At 36.4% G+C, this 15,700-nt stretch overlaps 1 protein-coding gene across 6 annotated transcripts in view; it reads left to right on the top strand.

Annotated features, from left to right (window-relative positions):
• The window catches only part of TCF12 (transcription factor 12), a 307,685-nt gene that overhangs the window by 142,461 nt on the left and 149,524 nt on the right, over positions 1-15,700 (top strand). The gene's annotated exons all lie outside the window — the stretch shown is intronic.

Here is a 15,700-nt window from a genome sequence, read left to right as displayed (position 1 = left end):
ATATTACCTACTACCTAAACTTGATTATTATATTTTATCTCCCCTTTACTTCCTGCATCACAACCCCATCTCCCTTTTATCTTTCTCATATGAAAGTTTATAGCTATACAATCTGAAATGATAAGCCCAAGTTTTTTGTTGTTTGTTTTTTTAAATTAGTTTGGATGCTGCTCATTTTTATGATACTTTCATCTTTTTGCAGAACCCGATTCAAAAGAATCTGTTTATGACATTATTTTTCCTTTTTGCTTATGCTGGTGCTCAGCACATTAAAAAGCTTTATTTAATCTGTCTTACTGGTTTTTGGTGGCATCATGTAAATATGGAAGGTTTTGTGTAATTGTCATTGATTTCATTACTTACTGTTTCTGAAGGACATGACCTATGTTGTGATCTTAGAATTGTCCTTTTAAGACACAGCCATGCTAATCTAAGTGGATTATCCAAATCCAAAATCCTGGTGGTCTGCAATTTTTTTACAAATGGTTTTGCTTTACACAGTCTTTGTTTATTTCCCTTATCCTGTGTAAAGTGCTAAGGAAACAAGTCTCATGTGTTAGTCTGGATTTTGCCTAAAGCAGTTACCAATCTAAAACCAGAATCATTGAATATGATATGAGTAAAATATCTATAATCAGCAGTAAAACTTGTGTTTATAATGACAATTTCGCCCTAACTGGTTTGGTTCAGTGGACAGTGTCAGCCTGTGATCTGAAAGGTCCCGGGTTCGATTCCGGTCGAGGGCATGTATCTTGGTTGCTGGCCTATCCTCAGTAGGAGGTATGCAGGAGGCAGCTGGTGGATGTGTCTCTCTCATCGATGTTTCTCTCTATCCCTCTCTTCTTCTCTGTAAAAAATCAATAAAATATGTATATTTTTTAAAATGACAGTTTGTTTCAACATAAATGCAAATGAAAATCCCAGTATCATGATCATTCCAGGTTAAAATCAGAATTTATCTTAATAAATTTAGAACAAAATAATTATCCTTGCATTTAGCCAACAAAAACTTTCTAATTTATCTTTTAAATTTTCTTTTGAGCTTACTATCAAAGTAAAATAGATATGACACTTCAGATAATTTCCTTTTGTAGTATAGTTTTTTTCTCCAAGTAGCGTTTAATTTATAGTAAATGTGTTAGAGAATGTTACAGTCAATGTGCTTGTAATTTCTGATTGAACTAAGCTTTCTTAATTGAGACTATAACTCTTTTAACTTTTGAAAAATCAGGAAATGTTCTTTATTTTTAATATTTATGTTCTTACCTTTATTTTTAACTCACAGAGATGATTCTTAAGACCAGTAGAATTATATCATTAGCATGGTTTTGAACAAAGGTTAGTTAAAATTGTTGGGTAAGTGTGAAAATTAAATGAATTCTAAGAAGTATGTGTCAGCCGTTGACTAAAAATATTTCTGTAATTTAGTTTGAGGTAGCATTTTCTTAGTTGGAGAAATTATGAGCATGTACTTGTTGGTTTCTTGAGTTTACAGATAATTATTAGAATACTTTTAATAGTCATCCCTATCTTGTGTATAAAATAAGTCTTGAAATAAATTTTAAAAACTCAGATTTTTTAAACAGGTTGATACGGTACAAGTGAAAAAAATCTGCATTCATCTAACTGCATTGTACTGTTAATAAGGTACAGCAATTCATTTTCATTGTAAGTTTTAAACCTAATCTTAAAAAATGTTTCTTTACCTGTAAGAAAGGGGGAAATAATTCTGAAAAGATTTGGCAGATATATTCAGAAGCATTTCACCAGTCATTAGCAATATCTGATTTATTGTACTTCTTTCTCTTTGTTTTCAATACAAGTGATCAAATGAAGTATCTAATAATTTAGTCCAAGCAGTCTGCAGGACAATAGCTTGCTTTTGGAAATAAATGTCTCTTAAATTGTAAAACAGTTACACAGCAGCAGGCATTCTTAGTTGATATGAGCTGAAGTAATTGGATATTAGATATTCAAAATGTGGGTTTATAGTACTCCGTAGTCACAGTGGATAGATTTACTTTTCTAGCCAGTGACAACTTAAGAGAGTTTCCGTCTAAAAACCTTCATTGTTAAAGCACAACTGAGGTGGGCATGGTGCTAGAATCATTTGGAACTGTTAATATGTAGTCATCATAACAGGTGATGACACTTCACAGGAGTGGCTATGAATGATAAATGCTCAGAAATATTTAAAGTAATAGAAAAGCAATAACGTATTTCATCATTGCTGCAACAAATAAAAAACATCTTTAGAGGGGGGATTGTATGTCTAGGGAATGTCTTGTGGTGGGGTTTTTTTGTTTGTTTGTTTTTTAGTATTATGTTCAGCCATAAGCTCATTTGCCTGAAGAAATAGTGTATTATAAAGTGCACTTTCATGATGGATCTCTCAAACACTTTAATGATTTTGCACACTGCCAAAATGAGAAATTTTGTCTATCAAAGGTTGTTAATGATTCAATAATGAAAAAATTGCCATAGAAACATGCATTTCTATATTCATTTAGATATTTTGAAGTGTTTTATACAGGAAGTAAAGCTATTATGTTAGGTTAGTTAGTGTTCTTTTTTAATGAATTCCAGAATTATCCAGTTGATTTGTCAATATGAAAAAGAAGAGTTTTTTGGTTTCAGGTTGAAATAACTGCATCTTTTGGCACATAAGTAAGTAATTAGCATCAAGCAGCTCTGTACTCTGTTATAGTAACACTGCAAAGCTTTAACAATAGCAATGAATCACAGTAGTATCACCAAATAGTCTGTTGTTCTCTTTTTCTACTCTTGGTCTCCTCATTAACCTCAGTAATATGTGCTTTCCTTTACCTGTAGTTGATTAGATGTAATTTTGGTGATACTGGGACCAGTTTATTAATTGGACATATATGGATTATTTTATAGAATTGCCTACCTTCAATTCCCAACTGATTGTAGAATGGATTATTCTTATATTAAAGCTTATGTTTATCAAAGCTTTTACTTATTTTACATGGTGCATCCATGTGCTGTCAATTGGAAATTTAAGATGAGATACTACCTTCAATTTTCCTTTTTTTCTGAGACCTTCAATTGTGTAGTTTTCTGAGATCCATTTTGCCTCTAGAGATGTTTTGTTAATATTTTATCTTTTAAAGAGTGAAAATACTTCAAGTGTTGGTGGTATAAGAAAAAATGCAGGGCTGAGTGTTAGGTGATCTGGATTTTAATAATCTTTTTCTTTCTAATAGGGTACTGGTGGGTAGTCTCAAAGATATTCTGCAGCTCTAAAATTCTATAATCTGACGTATCTAATATTTTCAACCCTGAAAAAGGCTGCAATTAGAATTGTAATTGTTTTTCCCCTGACATTTCAGAGACAATAATTGGCAAAACTGAATGTTGAACCCATGTCTCCTGATATCCAGTCTATTGTTCTTTCTGTTAGGCACATTAGGCATGTAAGATGCTTATTCTTTCAATGTAATACTACCAGATTTTTACTAAGTCAGCATTTTCCTAAACTGTAATTATGGAAACACTGGTCTTGAGAGATGACCATGAGGAAAAGGTTCTGTAGTGACACAACTTTGGAAAACATTGTATATTTGTGTGTGTGTTTTGTTGCTGCTGTTTTAAAAATTTGTGTTCCCTCTAAAGAGATTCAGATTGTACTTTAGAATATTAAAGACTCTGGAGAGAAAAGAAGAAAAAGCATATTTAATTTTGTTTAGCCCATCACATCCCAGATCCAGATGACGTACAGAGCCTTTCTAAAAAAAGGATCATTAGCCTCCAAAAAGCTAGTTTCCCATAGAGTACACACTGGAAAATGATTGTAAGTTGTTCGAAGGGAAAATGACAGTACATGAAAGTTCTTTGAAATGCAAAGTGATACAATATTAATATTGCTGTATATCTTTTTATAATTCACTTTAAGCATCTTAGCTGATTTAACAGTTTGGGTCCAGTTGTTCAAGTACATGTTAAGTCTCTGTTTATAAGTACTATTTGACTTATAAGTAAACCGACTGTCCTTCCATTGCCTGTGAGGTTTGTTTGTCAGGCCTGCCCTTCTTTCTACCTCAGAGCCTAACCTGCCCCTCTGGTAACAGCTATTACATTTTCTTTTCTTTTCATTGTGGATTAAGTGGGTTTCCATGGCTTGTCTGCATTTTAAATCCAAATACACTTTTTTCCTATATATTCGGTATTTCAAACAATCGAATTTCAAAGAAAACTTGTATATTTGATCCTGCCTGCACTATAACTTTTGATAATCCAGAAGTCTCGTTAGTTACAAAAATGCAGTCATCATTTTTAGAATATCAAAGCACAGTTGAATTCTGTACTCAAAAGATCTCTAACTTTTATATACATGAAATTTTTCACTAGATGAGATAATGAAAATGGTTATGATTGTGCTTAGAGGTAAACAGTATAGCTTAGTATTTCACGGTTTTCATAAGATTGAGGTTTTCATACTTTCTGCAGCATTTAATTAAATAACCTCAATTCTTAAGAAAGGATGAATTATATATTCATTGATCTGAATTCTCTGACCTTTGGCTGCTGACAACACAAAATGTTGGCACTGGGAGAAATTTGAATGAAAGAGACCCAGCTACTATTGAAGAAACCAAAGCTGGGAAATGAAATGAGTAATTAGGAAACAGGGACCCAACCCTCTTGATTCTAACTTAGATCACATCGCCTTTTTACTATAGTGCTCCCCCCTACCCTTGCTTTTTACCTCTCATATTTAACCATTATATTTATTTGCTCTTTTTCTTTGATATAGATCTTATTGCTGCTTAGACCTGTCTGAAATGATGAGTCCCTTCCTTTCTTCTCCTTCATCCCTTTATTCTGTCCTTAACTGTGTAAAATACTATATGGCACAATATAAAGGTGAATAAGTTGCAGTCTGTTTACGGTCTTGGCTATTTTAGTGTAGTAGTTTCACTAAATATTCTTGGTGGAATGTAATACAAAAAAAAAAAAATTCTTATAGAAATTTAGAAGAGATCAACATATGGCACAGCCAAAAGTGATCAGAAAAAAATGTTATTGTGGAGTAGTATTTCATCCAGTGTATTAGTCAGGAATTTTCTTAGAAATGAGAGAAATTAAATTATGACCAACAAAAATTTATATTTAATGACTTATATATCCCAGATTGCTAGGAAAAGATTGATTTTAGGCATGATGGATCCAGGGGTTCAAACTTTGTCATAGGAGCCTCCTCTTTTTCCTTAACATATTTGTTGAGATGATGAGAGAAAACTGGAGTGGCAAATTGGGCTGAGAAATCTGAGAAATGGGAAAGGGTAGGGGTGCAGTGCTCTATCTCTTTGGTGCACAGAACCCCAAACAAGAGGAATCCAAAGAGAACCACACCAAGACACATCATAATTAAAATGCCAAGGGCTAAAGATAAAGAGAGAATCTTAAAAGCAGGAAGAGAGAAGCAGTTAGTTTCCTATAAAAAATTCCCATATGACTGTCAGCTGATTTCTCAACAGAAACTATGCAGGCCAGAAGGGTGTGGCAAGAAATATTCAAAGTGATGAACAGCAAGGACCTACAACCTAGATTACTCTACCCAGTAAAGCTATCATTTAGAATTGAAGGTCAGATAAAGAGCTTCACAGACAAGAAGAGCTAAAGGAATTCATTACCACCAAACCAGAACTATAGGAAATGTTGAAGATGATTATTTAAGAAGAGGAAGAAGAAGATAAAAAATATGAAAAACAAAATGGCAACAAATACATAACCTATCAATTGAATCTAAAAATAAAAATAAATAAATCAAATGAACATAATATACTGGTGAATAAAATTGAATCAGAAGCATGGAAATGGAAGAAACTGATGATTCTCAGAGGGAAGGGGGTGGAGGGAATGGGAATAGATTAAATAAAGATCTTATTTGCATACTAGTGACCCAGTGCACATTGAAAGGAAATTAATTAGAAGAAATGTTTTAATATCACTGTTCACCCTTTTTCTATAATGGAAGTATCAACCAAATTCACAATCAATAATGACAGATTGAAACACATTTGTGCGATTGGTGCAAGTGAGAGCTTTATACTTATCACCCATGCACGAGTCAACTTAGCCATATATATATATATATATATATATATATATATATATATATATATATATAAAGTAAACTTATTTAATTGTATCTGCTTTCTAATTTAGCTAAACTTTTCCACCCCAGTGAAGCACCTCAATTTCTCTTTCAGATAATTGTGGGCAACACAGCAGTAAATATCACCATGAAGCGGATTGTTATGTAGATCACGCAGGGAGAACAAAGGGTAAAATATTTAACTGCAGTAGTGTTTGACTTTATTCTGCGTAGTGAGAAAACCTGAAGACATTTTCAAGTTTCACTATTTCTTCTTTTCAGTCGGGTCAAGTTTCTAAACTTTCTAAATCTCCGTTTTCTAGCTAATGAAAAAAAAAAGGATTCTGCCTAGTCTCCTACCTACCGTGTTTCCTGAAAATAAGACATCCCCTGAAAATAAGACCTAGCGCAACTTTGGGAGAAAAAATTAATATAAGACACTGTCTTATTTTCGGGGAAACAGGGTACCTACTCCAGGACTTCTGTGAGGATCAAATGAGATGTGGCACTGGAAAACACTTCACAGACATTTTGTTAGAGTGTGAAATGTTTGCACCTGGCTATAAAGCACGTCATGTACCTGGGCTGAAAAAACTCCAAGGAAGCAAGTCTCTAGGGTAGGGGTGTCGGACTCAATCAGAGAAGGCGCCAAAATCTAAAATCCAGCCTAAATCGCGGGCCGAATGGTTTACTGAACAGTCATAAACTGTCATTGTGATGGAAACGCAGCGGAGTGCAGTGATGACAGCGCGGTGCGGGCCTCATTGCAAGGCCTGGCGGGACGGATTTGGCCCTCGGGCCTTGTGTTTGACACATGTGCTCTAGGGAGAGGAAACCTGGTGTTGGTATGTGATGTCATTACCTGGTGCCTACAGCCTAAAATGGTAATCCTAGTGAAAACTGAATACTGCAAGAGTTTCCCAAGTAGGATTATCATTTTAGGGTATAGAGGAAATTTTTCACATCTAGTTGAGATTATATAGACAACAGTCAATCTAATCCTCAAACCTCATTCAGACTGTGGAAACTCGAAGTAAAAGCAACTCCCTAAATTACCCAGCAAGTTGTAAAGAGAGAGCTTTCACAGCATGCATACACATGCTAGCTGAACAATGTATAATATATCTGATTAGTGTCATAATGGATTGCTTCAAAAGATAATGTTTCTGAGGGTCAGTAAAGCACACAGTGGGGAAGATTTAATTAACATGATCAATGTGGGTTCAAAAAAATGAGACTGTGTTCATCTGATTATTAAGATTTTATTTTAAAGAAATATACTCTAAAGCATTTAAAGTATACCATAGTTATGGAAGAGGCTCATGTTTTTTCCTTTGAAAGCACTGGAAAGATGGAGTGTTACAAATTGGGTGATGCTTTAAGAAAGACACTGAATCTTCTTGGCTTGTGTTAAAATTCTCTAATGTGTATGATATTTTCATTTTTAATAAAGAATATAAAGTAATATTTATGCACTTAAGAAACTGGAGTCATCTTTCCCTAGTACCTATTATTTCTTCCATGAGTAGGCTTTAGGAATTTGGGTGAAAGTTTGTTTTTAATTGGGAAAAGTGAGGTATTTATATACAGGAAATAAAAGAAAGCAAAAGTAATAATGTAGGCTGCTGCCTTCTGTTCAGTTCCACAAAACCCTTTAATTTAAGAGGCTCAGTCTGCCTTTATATAGGTTGTTTTGGCTGGGCCTAGATAGAACAGATGCATTGGCTGTTGAAAGCTAAAAATGGACTTGGTTCCTCAAACAAATGAAGAAACTGAGATTTAAAATTAAGGCACTTAAGAATATTTCCAACATTTATTGAGTCGTGAGGGGAAAAGGAAAAAAGAGTTTATGTGATAATAGGAGAATCAAATTTCAGTGTGTGTGTTACTGAACTAACATTATGAAGAGAAGTAGAATTTCAGTGAGTAAAGAATATATTTACATCCTGTTCCAGATGCAGTGTGCCTGGTGTTAGCCCAATGTATGGGGTCTTGAGATGAAGGCATATTTGAATGTCCTCCCTTTTCTGATTTTCTCTGATCTAATTCTAGTTGTTGTTTTGTGTGTGTGTGTGTGTGTTTTTGTTTGTTTTGTGTGTGTGTGTGTGTGTGTGTGTGTGTTTTGGTTTGTTTGTGTATGTGTATGTGAGTGTATGTTTGTTTTTTGTTTTTTTTGCGGGGGTCTGTTTTTGTTTTGTTTTTATGGAGTGCACAGGGGCAAAACTTGCTAGGGCTGTATCAACTTACTTTTAATTGATTTCTTTGTGGTGAAGTGTCTTATTTCATGGAGCAGCCGAATCCAAGTGAGTTTCAGGCCACAACTCTAAAAACATACTACCTACAACTTTACAACTTTTCTTAGGGATTTGTTGTAGGCATAAAAAAGAAATTTTGGGTTCATTGGAGGTAGTGGCAATTGCTTATCCTCTCTAAAATGAGAGAGAGAGAGAGAGAGAGAGAGAGAGAGAGAGAGAGAGAGAGAGAGAGAGAGAAGTAATTTAGACTGAGGTCCTTGGGAAGGTGACACAGAAATAACTGATTTGCAGACCTTGATAAAATTTCATAATTTGCCTGTGTACATAGAGGAATTGGTAGATTTGTTTTATGGATCCTGAAAAGAATAAATACTTTGTATGTGTATAAAGGTGGGGGGGGGGGGGAAGAGAGAGAGAGAGAGAGAGACTGACTGACTGACTTACCCAAAAGTGGCATATGAACAAGTGTCCAACCTTTCCTCTACTACCTTCAGATACCATAAAGAACTAGAAACTTTTAGGATGAGCAGAAGAATATTCCTGGAGAGTATAATATTTTCTATTACGTGACTTATGAGAAAGGGAAATCTCTGCTCCTCCTCAGTTCTTGGGGAAGTGGAAATGAGGAGTTATACCTGAAATTTTTGAGTTAAGAAAAAATGAGTCTTCTGACTGTTGAGAACTCTGACTCTGTAGATTGTGGTAGAAAGCTGTGGAGCTGGGAATATCTTCCATGCCAGATTAGCCCTGTGGCCTGACCGCACTTGAATTTTCAGGTGATCAGATTTTCCAGTTATCTGACACCATGTGCAGAGGAGCCAAACCTCAGGTAGGTTGACAGGGATGGACCCTTGGTTATATCTGTGCCTAAAGGTAGATGACAACTTTGGCAGATGACTTGGAGGAAGGAACGCTACCACTTGGAATGCCCTTAGTTATCTGCTAACTGTGAGTACAAGGCCAACCTGCAACTTGATCTCAACAACTGCTCAGAAACAGCGGAGCTGCAGAGGGTGGCTTAGATTGATGTGTATTCTAGGAGTGTAGCAGTTGAATTTCTATCCTTTCAGCAAGGCCTATGTGGCCTTGATTTTTCTGTGAAATTTGTTTTTATGAAATTGATTTGGTATAGCACAAATTCTAATAGTTCTGGTAGGAGTTTTAATACACTACCTGTCTCTATTTTATTGAGTATATTCTATGTGTTAAACATCATGCTGGAGGGTGTGGGAAATACCAAGATGAAAAGAATACTATCTTCAAAAGAACTACAAAGAACTCAGATTATGTACTTAGTAAGTTTATAATGTACATAAAAATAAAACATTGTGTAGGCATTAAGTTCCAGATTAAGCAGTGGGAACACAGTGGTATTTAAGTGGAAACATAAAATTTAAACTCATTTAACTTAAACATGATGTTCAGTTTGAGTAATTTAAGGTTTTCAATTGTGAATTTTGCTTTTTCACAAGAAGTATCATAGATCTCTTCACATCATTTTCCTTGTGCCCTACTACAGGGTAAAATCTCAGATCCTTACTGTGGCCCTTTAAGACCTCAATTATCTGGCTCAAGCTTCGCTTTTTCATCCCTCATCTCTATCAAGAGATACACATATCCCAGCAGCTCCTTACTTCTAAACCTATCATTCACTTTTATATTTTTTGCCTTTGATTAATGACTTTGACTTTCTTCTTATCCATCAGGGATCAGATCACATGTGACATCTGACCCCAGAGGCAGTCACTGTCTCGTTTGTACTTTTTCAATGCATTGTGCAACTTCATGACTTTTTATCACTTTTATCGTAGAGTTGTGTACACCTCTGTCTTTTTCTGCTGAACTATAAATTCCTTGTTTTCAAGTTTCTCTATTACTTATCTTTGTATCCATATCTGAAATATAGTGGTGCTCAATAAATAATTAGGGTGTCACTTCTTGGGTGGCTGTACCTTATCTTTCAAGAAAGGAGTACTGTAGTTGAAAATCTTGTCTGCTAGAAGATACTGAACAACTTTTGGAAAGTAAATTTAGAGGTAAAACCTGACAGGTCCTAACCATGAAGTAGGGTCAGGCATTGGTAATTATATTTTTTCAGAAGGGATCAGGACTTTAGAGAGTGGCTTAAATTTTGAGAACCATATTTAAACCTAACTACTAAATTTATTTTTGTTATCCCTTTTTGAAAGCATGTTTATCTCAGTAACATAAGTATTACTTTTTGCTTTTTGACATCTGAACATATTTATCACTCCATCAGGAGCTTGGTACTTGGGGACGTGGTTATGGTTGGCAGTCATCCCAATGTGCTTTTCAGCCAATGGAAAAAAAATAGGCTGTTTAACCTACTATAATGTTTATGTAAACAGATATGATTTTAAGTGAGAGAGTGGGATGGGGGTGTGCAGAGAGTTAGTTTTGTAAGCTTTTTAAAGATGTATGAATTTCTATCAAAACTGGTTCTACTTTGATTAAATCTCAATGTTGATTCTTCCCACTCTTCTTCCCAAATATTTCTTGGTTTTATAATATAACTAGAGGCCCAGTGCATGAAATTCATGCATGGGGGCAGGGAGTCCCTTAGCCTAGCCTGCACCCTCTCCAATATGGGACATTCCTCTTACAGTCTGGGACCGCTGACTCCTAACCACATCAATGCCTGCCTGTCTGATCGCCCCTAACCGCCTCTGCCTGCCCGCCTGATCACCCCCTAACTACACGCCCCTGCCAGCCTGGTGGCCCCCTAATTGCTCTTCCCTGCTAACCTCGTGGCCCCCAAACTGCTCTCCCTTGCCAGCCTGATCACTCCTAACTGCATCTACCTCAGCCACCACCACCACCACCACTGTGGCTTTGTCTGGAAGGACTTTTGGAAGGTCGTCCGGAAGATGTCCAGTCTAATTAACATATTATCCCTTTATTAGTATAGACTGGTTGACTCTTAATTGTTTTATATCTTTTGGTACCTTTATGCCTTGCATTAAAAAATATATATATATTAAATAAAAGAATGAATAAAACCTGTTTCTTACTAAACTCAGAACTAACATGAGAGTGTGTTTTTTAATGCAAATAGGAAAGAAAATTGTAAATTAACATGAAACGTCTTAATTTTGCTCTTTTATATTTATGTTGCATAACAATAAAACTAAAACAATTCCCAAACAGAATTACATGTCTGATTGAGCTTTGGTACTCAAAGAGTACTTTGAGTGTTCAGATTTGCTTTTCTATTGTTTTAGAAAGTAAAGATTTGGGGGGAATTCACCTACTTTATATGATATACTAGAAGCTCATTGCATGGATTTGTGCACTGGTAGGGTCCCTCTGCATGGCTTGCAGGGATCAGGCCAAAACCCACAGTCCAATGCCAACTGCTGCTCCTTCCTGCCATTCCTGCTCATTGTGGCCCCACTGCACCTGCTGCCGCCTCTTGGTAGGCTTGCTGCCGCTCTGTTGCATTCTCTGGGCTTTGGTACCTAGCTGTGAGCCCTGCATCTGGTGCCTGTCACTCAGCTGAGTGCACTCCTGCTGTGGGAGCACATTGACTACCAGGGGGCAGCTCCTGTGTTGAGCATCTGCTCCTGGTGGTCAGTGTGTGTCATAGCGACTAGTCAAAAGGTCACTTAGGCTTTTATATATATCCTACTAGAGGCCCAGTGCACAAATTCATGCACCAGCAGGGTCCCTCCGCCTGGCCTGTGGGATCAGGCCGAAATCAGCTCTCTGATATCCCTCGAGGGGTCCCAGATTGCAAAAGGGTGCAGGTCAGGCTGAGGGACCCCACCAGTTGTCTGGTTGTCCATCAACCAATCAGTGGGTAATATGCTAATGAGATGGTAAGGCCACTCAACCGTTTGCTATGATGTGCACTGACCACCAGGGGGCAGACGCTCCGACCAGTATGTTAGCTTGCTGCTGGAGTCAGGCTGATTGGGACTGAGCGAGATGGGCTGGACTTGCCATGGAGCCTTCCCATGGCCCCTCCCCAGCTGGCCACCCTCCCGCATTCCTCCCTGGCCCCAATTGTGCACGAGTGGGATTCCTTGGCCTGGCCTGAACCCTCTCGCAATCCGAGACCTCTCGGGGGATGTTGGAGAGTTGGTTTCGGCAATCCCACAGGACAGGCTAAGGGACCCCACTGGTACATGAATTCATGCCTCTAGTATATAAATAATGGTTTTCTACCCTTTCTTTACTTGGAAAAATTAAAGCTAATCTAAGTTCTTGTAAAAAAAAATCACAGTTTAGTCCCTAATGATATTCACTAGCTTTAGTATATTTCATTTAGGTATTTATGGAATGAACTACATAAACAAATGAAATACAAATGTATCTTACTCTAAATGTTAGCGTCTGGTTTAGGTAAATTGAAAATTCTACAATTTCAGCACTAAAAGTATATGGTTTTGTAGTTATTGTGACATTGGTGTCTTTGGCAGCTTACTAGTATAAGGAGCTGGCTGTCCTTACACACTGCCATGGATTCTACTTTGAAAATACTCAAAAGCTGGTGGGGATGTGGATATTGGGAGAAGCTGTGACTAGTAAAAATGACTTAAAGCAGCAGTTGCCAAACTGCGGCTTGTGAGCCGCGGTTTGCAGCTCTGTTGACTAATGAGTTTGCCGACCACTGAATTAAAGAAGCAGATCATAGGCAAATTCTTAGGAAAGTCTATTCTACTTTTGCCTAAATTTTTATTTTCTTTAGTTGCCTTATATTCTATCAGTGATTGGTTTAGGTTAATAAACAAAATCTATCAGATTGTTAATGTATTTTAATTTTTTAATTTTTATTTATTTTTTTAAAATATGTTTTTATTGCTTTTGTACAGAGAGGAAGGGAGAGAGAGAGTTAGAAACATTGATGAGAGAGAGTCATTGATCAGCTGCCTCTTGCACACCCCCTACTGGGGATATGCCCGCAACCAAGGTACATGCCCTTGACCGGAATCGAACCTGGGACCCTTCAGTCCCCAAGCCGACACTCTATCCATTGAGCCAAACCGGTCTTGGCTGTTAATGTATTTTTAAAACATAGTCAACTTACATTGCTTAATTCCTGGTAGAGAGGTCTTAATTGAAGGAAGAGGAAATGCAGTCATTTTGGAGTGTGATGTACAGTGGATGGCAAATCACTGCAGGGATCTACAGCGAAAAGTTAAGCACCCAGGGCACTCAGGTGAGCAGAGGGATGCTAGGCAATAGGAGAGGATTGTACAATGAAAAGAAGATAAACAAGATATACTTCTCCCTCCTGTACATAGAAAGCAAGGAAGAAAATGCCATTTTCCCTCTCTCCTGTCCAATTCCCAGACTTCTACAGGACTGTACTGTGTTAGATTCTGTTCTAATTGTTCTCATAACATTATCTCATTTAATCCTCAGTAAAACACATGTGAGATGGGTATTGTTACAATTGTTTACAGATAAGAAAATTGAGGCACATCAGGTTAAGTATTTTCTTCTCACACCTATTAGTAGGGACAGGGAAATATTGGTCTCTTTGACCCAAAGCTTATGCTGTTTAACAAACATCACACGGATTTAATCCTGGGTTCCATATATGTGCACTTTCTCATTAACAATTAAATTCTAGGCTCCTAATATGGCTGATTTATAAATAAGATAATGGGATTTGGTGGTTTACTAATTATGTTTTATTTTTTACTCGGATAGTTATTGTTGCATCATAGTTTCTAATATGGATTTTTAAAAATGTATTTTATTAATTTTTTACAGAAAGGAAGGGAGAGAATAGAGACTTAGAAACATCGATGGGAGCCGAAACCGGTTTGGCTCAATGGATAGAGCGTCGGCTTGGGGACTGAAAGGTCCCGGGTTCGATTCCTGTCAAGGGCATGTACCTTGGTTGCGGGCATACCCCCAGTAGGGGGTGTGCAAGAGGCAGTTGGTCGATGACTCTCTCTCATCGATGTTTCTAACTCTCTCTCTCTCTCCCTTCCTCGCTATACAAAATCAATAAATAATATTTTTTTTTTTAAAAGAAAGAAAGAAAAAGAAACATCAATGAGAGAGAAACATTGATCAGCCACCTCCTGCACACCCCTACCGGTTATGTGCCCACAGCCCTTGATCGGAATCAAACCGGAGACCCTTCAGTCTGCAGGCTGATGCTCCATCCACTGAGCCAAACCAGCTAGGGCACAAATATGATTTTTTAAAAATAATTATTTAGATGACTTATGAGAAATTTAAAATCTTGCCCTTCTGAGAGGTTAGAGTTTAATATAGTTTATGTAAAAATTCTCATTCTCATTTCATTTAGACTGCTGCATTGTTTTATTTTTCACTACATAATTTAATAGCTGGAAGCAGGTATTTTGTGTAGTTGTGATAGAAGAATTAAGAAGAAGCCTGGGGACAGAATGATGAAGTGATTTATTAACAACTTTTATTGAGTCACTTTCTCAGGTGTGACTTGATGTGAGGATATACTAAGTTTCCAAATTTCATTATACTTTGGCATTAAACTGCTAACTGTGTAAGCTTATTTTTTTAATGACAGTTTTATTTGAGGAAAAATAGAACTATAGTAGAAAAATGCTTTATGTTGAAATTTAACTTCCATCTTTAAAACCCAATAAAATAAGAGGTAGAATAAAAAAGCAAGTCTATAATTAGATATTATTAACTTTGGTAGAAAATGACCTCTCATATTACTGTAATTTTAAGATCTGCCATGAATGAGCAAAAATTCATTACTGTAGGTATAAGTGCAACTTTCTTGCAGCATGACTGATGTCAGACTACCTATGTTCAATTTCTGGCTTTGGTTTCTTCAGTTTCTTTGTATGTAAATGAGGACAGTAATTATAGTTAAGTTATAGAGTTGATTTGAGACTTATAAGGTATACTTAGTACTTAGAGCTTATTGGTGAATTAAAATTTGTATTTTCCTCAATTTGGGATGAAAATAGTTTTATTTTAATTAGAATCTTGATACTTTTAGTATGAGGATTATTGTTAAAAACAGCAGCCTGGATGTTGGCTCAGTAGTTGTGTCGACCCAGGAACCAAGAGGTCCCCAGTTCGATTCCCAATCAAGGCACATGCCCAGGTTGTGGGCTTAATCTCAGTGGGGGCCTTTTAGGAGGCAGCCAATCAATGACTTCCCCTCTTATCAATGTTTCTATCTCTCTCCCTCTCCCTTTCTCTCTAAAAATCAATAAAAATATATTTAAAAAATAAAACATTTGCTTAATTTCAAAAGTAGTTTCATGGCTCAAAAAAGGATTGGAAAGTTTATAGATATTTTAAAAATTACTTTTATTTTTTTAAGAGATCTTATTGAAATAAGTAA

Source organism: Pipistrellus kuhlii, unplaced genomic scaffold (genome assembly GCF_014108245.1).
Source record: "Pipistrellus kuhlii isolate mPipKuh1 unplaced genomic scaffold, mPipKuh1.p scaffold_m20_p_1, whole genome shotgun sequence".
Taxonomy (NCBI): Eukaryota; Metazoa; Chordata; class Mammalia; order Chiroptera; family Vespertilionidae; genus Pipistrellus; species Pipistrellus kuhlii.
Note: the sequence above shows the minus strand (reverse complement) of the source record. Positions and strands in the feature narration are given on the sequence as shown.